This window comes from Lolium rigidum, chromosome 3 (genome assembly GCF_022539505.1).
Source record: "Lolium rigidum isolate FL_2022 chromosome 3, APGP_CSIRO_Lrig_0.1, whole genome shotgun sequence".
Taxonomy (NCBI): domain Eukaryota; kingdom Viridiplantae; phylum Streptophyta; class Magnoliopsida; order Poales; family Poaceae; genus Lolium; species Lolium rigidum.
The window spans coordinates 180,582,740-180,588,739 of record NC_061510.1 but is presented as its reverse complement, the minus strand read 5'-3'; positions in this window follow the sequence as shown (position 1 = coordinate 180,588,739).

The window sequence follows — 6,000 nt, the reverse complement described above, 5'->3', positions numbered from 1 at the left end:
TGTGGGTCATCACTTGTCTGTGAGCATTTACAGTGAATCCTTCATCGAAACTGCTTGTCAACACCTTCTGCTCCTCGTTGGGTTCGACACTCTTATTTATCGAAAGTACTACGATATACCCCCTATACTTGTGGGTCATCAATGCCCACCGGTTGCATGCCGGTTTGATCGCGTCCCAACGTCCTTGAAGGGATCGGTACGTGCGATCGACAGGATGGAGAACGTGCGGCATCAGTTTATGGAATTTTTCCTTGATGCGTTGCTAGTAGCGCTTCCCTGTTTGATCGGTCCCGGAGGTTGCATCCATCCCCACAGCGGCCCAAGCTCGGCACAAGGTGGCGTCTTCTATTTCCGTTAGTTGTTCGCCCGTCTCTTCTTCCTCTTTCCATCGGCCTCCACCTCGACCACACCCTCTTCCCCTTCATCTTCTTCCCCTTCGTCCCCTTCTTCCCCTTCATCCACGTCGTCCTCATCTCCGCCGATCCCAGCATCGAACAGAGGAAGTGGGGTAATGTTTACCTCGTCCAACATCTACATGTACGAGGTGTTCTCGTTCCTAATAGTATGTGACCTCAATATCTACTCGCAATGAAAAACCGAAGAAGAGTTGTATTGTGTACCTTGTTGACCCGTCGTCGAGCACGTCCGCGGGGGTCGCATGGGTCGTCGGGGTGGTTGGTGTAGCGGCGGAAGCTCCGGCGACCGCAGGAGCAGGTGGCGGGGCCTGCGAGCTAGCAACGGCGGCCGGCTGGGTCGATTCGAGACTCATGGCGGAGAAATCGGACGATGGTGGCGCAGAGGAAGGTGAGGGTGCGCAGATCAGCGGCGGCAGCGGTTGGGAGGAGCTGAAACTTCTCTCGCGCGCAAACTAGGGGTTGTGTTCGGGCTGGTTCGGTTCGCTCCGTTGTCCCCTGCAAATACAGGCCGAGTATGGGTTTCGGTCTCAGACCGAATTTTCTTTTTTCAGTTACCGATTAGCGCCATTTTTCAGCCCGAAAAACTGGCGGTTATTTTTCGGTTTTGGCCCTTTTACGGCTCTGCTAGAGATGCTCTTAGGGCATGTACAATGGTGATGACTCAGTTGTATGTAAGAGATAGTTATAGGTGATTTTGGTGATGTGGAGGAAAGAGAATGAGGAGAGAGAAGGAGGCTGCCTGTAAAGTTACAGACAGCTTACAGACACCATTTTTGTTGTTGTATGAATGGTGTCTATAACTTATACTCACATATAGCTATGACTAAAAATAGATAACTTACAGACGGACTATTGTATACACTGTCTATATCATTGTCTATAGATGACATGGAGTAGTATTACAGACACCATCGGTCTAACCCAATGTACATGCCCTTAGAGCATCTCTAGCAGAGCCCGTAAAAACGCGAACCAAAAACCCTGAGTTCAGTGCACCGAACTCGTGTTTACGGGCCGGAAAACGGCTGGCGCAGAACAAAGCCCGTAATCAAAACTGAAGAACAGAATCTGTTCTTCAGTTTTGGTTACGGGCTCTGTTCTGCGCCAGCCATCTTCCGAACCCGTAAACACGTGGTTTTTCATAGAATTCATATGCAACAGACAGAACAATCGATCATAATTAATCAAATAATCACTACAACAGGACCCCCCTTTAGCAACACATTGATGCGTTGCCAAATGTTCATATAAGCGTTAGTAAGGTCTACACCAACGGATTTGTATGCATTGCCGTTGGTGGCGTTGCAAGGGTCTACAACAACACAAAAACATCCGTTGGTAATCAGCATCCATAAGCATTGTAAGATAGCAACGTATATAAGGAGAGATCAACAACACCTCATATGCGTTGGTGGTATCATGCATAATGGGTTTTGAAACCGATATATCGCTGCATAGCATGATCAGCTAATATTATGTTTTCTACATCTATTAGTAGTCACTAAGTCAATGCACTTAGTGCATAGGAGCCACGAGATACGGAAAAAAATATTTCATATAATATATTTACTATGTTCAACTACAAAGAACAAGATTCAAAGAACACAAATTATCTAGTACTTGCACCAATACAAATATATTCTCTTCCCAACATTGACAATTAAAATGACATTCTAAAACTAATTTAAGCTATCCAGGATTAGCATCAATCATCCTCTTGCAATCAACATCTCAACAATGCATAATCAATTTATCTTGGAAATCTACAAGAAAAAAAGATGAGATTAGTAAAGAAAAGGCATCATGTTTATAAAGTAGTTAAATTTTAGAGGGGCAAACATTACAAGAGGGTGACATACAAAGGTTGAAGGACATGCGATAGTTAATGTTGCTTCATGACAAATAATCTTGACCTTTTTGAGTGGTCATATCAAATCATCAGATTTTGGTAATGTGGCATCAACACGCACTGCCCATAACTGATTTCCAAGTTTAACGCCTTCCACTGCATATTTTGGGTCGCTACTTTGGAGTGTACCAAGAGAAACGTTATTGTTCGTATTTTCCAAACTCTTCAAAAATACTATAGTGCCAACCTTTTAGATAAACAAAGGTGCATGAGAAAACAATATACAATGCAGATTAAACCTGCAAAGAATCTCGAATGAAAGAAGCATAATGCACATACATCTATCGAGTTGGCACCCAATCCATTCATCGTACTGCCTTGTTTCTGCAGATGACAGTGCAACATCAGTATGCAATAAAGTGAAACCATAAGAAAACTGAAAAGGAGAAGTAAAAGGTTTCGAAATTCCATCTCATACATTAGCTTGGTTTGTTGCACTAGCCACTTTTGATATCTTCATGTTTCGGCCACCATGCTAATGAGAATTGCAATATAATCAGATATTAGAAATAAAAAAACTTCGTAAGAAACTTGAAGTGATAAAAAAATACACATTTTTCTATCCACAAACTACCGCTGTATAGTACAATTATTTTTATACTTGGGAACTGACTTTATCCTCTGTTTCATATATGTGTGCATTAGAATTGTTCCGATGACTTATGTAGGTTGGTCAGCACATGGAGCAAGAAAGGTATTAGCAGTCCAGGAAGCTCAACTTCACAGCCAGTTGGTCAATGTGTTACTGTTTTTTCATCTAGACTCAGATATGTGGTGGACTCAAGGATTGTGCATGTATGTAGAAGCTACATTATCAGTAATATGACTAACCAGATCATAAAGGCGTGCTTAGCCAGGCCCGTCCATTTCGAAGGTACAACTGTTAAGATACGGAAAGAAATATCCGTAGTCAATTATAATGAATTTAGGGTAGAAAGCACACACAACACGGACCAGGTTGTTACATGTCATTACATCATACAACTTTACGGAAATACACCGATTAACTCCAACCGAGCACTCAAGCCTCGAGGGAATGTGAACAAAACAATAACAAGTTAACAACATGTATGGTTATGTTTGTTTGATGCGCCATTATTCCTGATAAGAAGCAAGAGACATACTTGATTATTGAAGCAAAACATGTGGTGATGACCCTGACAAACGGCTAATGACCTGGGAATACAAAATTACCATGCATTAAGAGAGTTTTAGGTTTATTGCTTGATTTACGTTAGTGGGTAGAAGTAGCAAAAAGCAAAACGAACATTGTCTAGACAAATTCTTGCCAACAGATTCAGTTTTAGAGGCAGCTGCATGACTATTATAATCAGTTGGTTACTGGTAGAGCTTGGAATTGTATGAAGTGGTACATAGAGAGACAAAATGAAGATTCATCTGCAGTAAGTAGTAGTGATTAACCTTATCTTGTTTCCAATGGTCGAATTTGCATCATCATTTACAGAGTAAGGTGGTAATTCTAGGCGATGATAGTATTGTAATCTCTAATGCTTGTTGAGGTTCTTTGAGGCTGACATAAGAAATAGGCAATGGTAGTACATACAGTACATGTGAACATAGGGGCTTCTCTTATATGATGCAGACTAAGAAGGTTAAGTACTACTACTTGCTTCAATAAAATAATTCATGATGACATTTAAGTTTCTAGGCATGCCATGAAATGATTCAATATACACATTACCATACCTAAATATTTGAAGGAGAACTGATATAAAAAGGACTTAGATATTCAGTTATTTGCAACTCCAAGCCATATAAATAACAGGCATTGGCCATTCAAGATTAGGAAAGTACCCTTATGTATAATAAGAAAGTTGAATTGGCACCTGAATACCTGATCAAAGGGGAGAAGTAGTACACATGTACAGTAAAAGATGTAAAATTCCATTATCAGTGAGTAGAAAGAAAAACCCCGATCGATTAAACTAATCAGCTTCAGATCAAGATAGCCAAAAGCATAATTGCATACATCCAAATAATAAAGCCAATTCAATATACATATTAAACCTTCATGCAAGAAAAAAAACCAATTTTAGATAACCAGATCAGCACTGCACCATCCGATGACCTTAATTAGGTAGTAGGTGACTTGAAGCTTCGGATGCTGAAGTTGTTTCTTTTACCCTTCTTGTTTCAAGCATGCGGACGAAGGATCCAAATAAGTTGATTTATAAATAGTAAATAGTGTACACCTTTTCCGTGCTTTATTCATGAGTAATGTCATTTTTTATAAGTAAGTAAACAATGCTTTTGTCACTTGAATCAGCAGCTCTAGCAACTTGAATGGTCGCCAGTAACTAAAATGTCATAGGAAATAGGACAAACCTATGAAGGAGCTTGGGAGAGGACCGCAATAAAGACGATCCGAGTAGGAATCAACAACGAGCAAAGCAAGTACGATAAAAATCAACCAGCCCATAGGCCATTGTCTCTACTTGCACAGAACAACTTAGGCAAGTACTTCTCGGGACATCTAGATGGCTCTGCAAAACATAAGGAACACAATAAACATAGCGATTGTCAGACCGAGATCCACTCGAACCAAAGGCAACCGAGGGAAATAAGGCAAACGTCGAATAGTTACAGGAAGGAAGGAGGACCGCGGTAAAGACGATCCGAGTAGGATGGAAGACATTAGCTGACAATAACGAACATATTAATCATCATAATTAAAGGAAGTAATAGGTCGCCATAATTGGAGGAAGGATTGAATCGAAATTGCCACCATGATTACGGCACCGGCGGTTCTGTTTGCAATCCGCAATTAAACAGCTGCCCAAGGAGAGATGTTCCTCGGATCATGGACCGGGTCCACCGGTGAGCTGGGCAATGGTGGATGGTATGGAGGGAAATCAGTACACAGTCGGCAGCCATACAAACTTCGACCGCACCGTCGCCTGAGAAGAAACCAGAAAAACATATTAGTCGGCATGTTGTAAATCCGTCAGAACAAATAGAATGCAAGAAGAGAAGCAACAGGAGTTTGTAAAGTACCATCGTTGTTTCAGTGCAGGGAAAAGCTTGTCGGCCATATAGCGATAATATATATGGTTCCACAGATTGGTAGCTACAGCCTAGATGATACATGACCACGAGTGCAGAGTGCTGCCGGCTGCTGAAAGGGAGTGATTCATCTCTATCTGGTTACGTACATGGATGGCAGGGTCTAAGAGGCCGTGCTGCGATGGCATCGTGGCCTTGCGGATCGGCCTGAGATGCCGCCGCCGGCATAACTCGCCTTGGTCTGCGACACGCTCGGAGGCAGTAGCCGGATGGATCAGACAGAGGAGAGAAGACTGAGGGGAGAGGAGGCACTGACCTTGCAATCAGAGAATACGCCGCCGAATCGCTCCGGCCGCCGCCACCAGTCGACAGATTTTTGCTGGAGCTTTTATTGGAGAAGAGACCCACGACTTGGGATAGGGAGGTGCGGAGATGGGAAGTGCGGAGATTTAGAGGAAGTTGCAACAATCCTTTTTCTTTACATTTTAAGTAACTCATTTCACTGTTTAGTTTCTATGAGAGGTGGGGTCAATAAACTAGTACCATGCCATCCGGAACTTCCTTGCACTAGGATCGTGGGCGATAATTACGGGAGTAGTACGGGAAGTTGTTTCGAGCGGATTGATTGAGAAGTTGCAGTCCGCCTGCGAT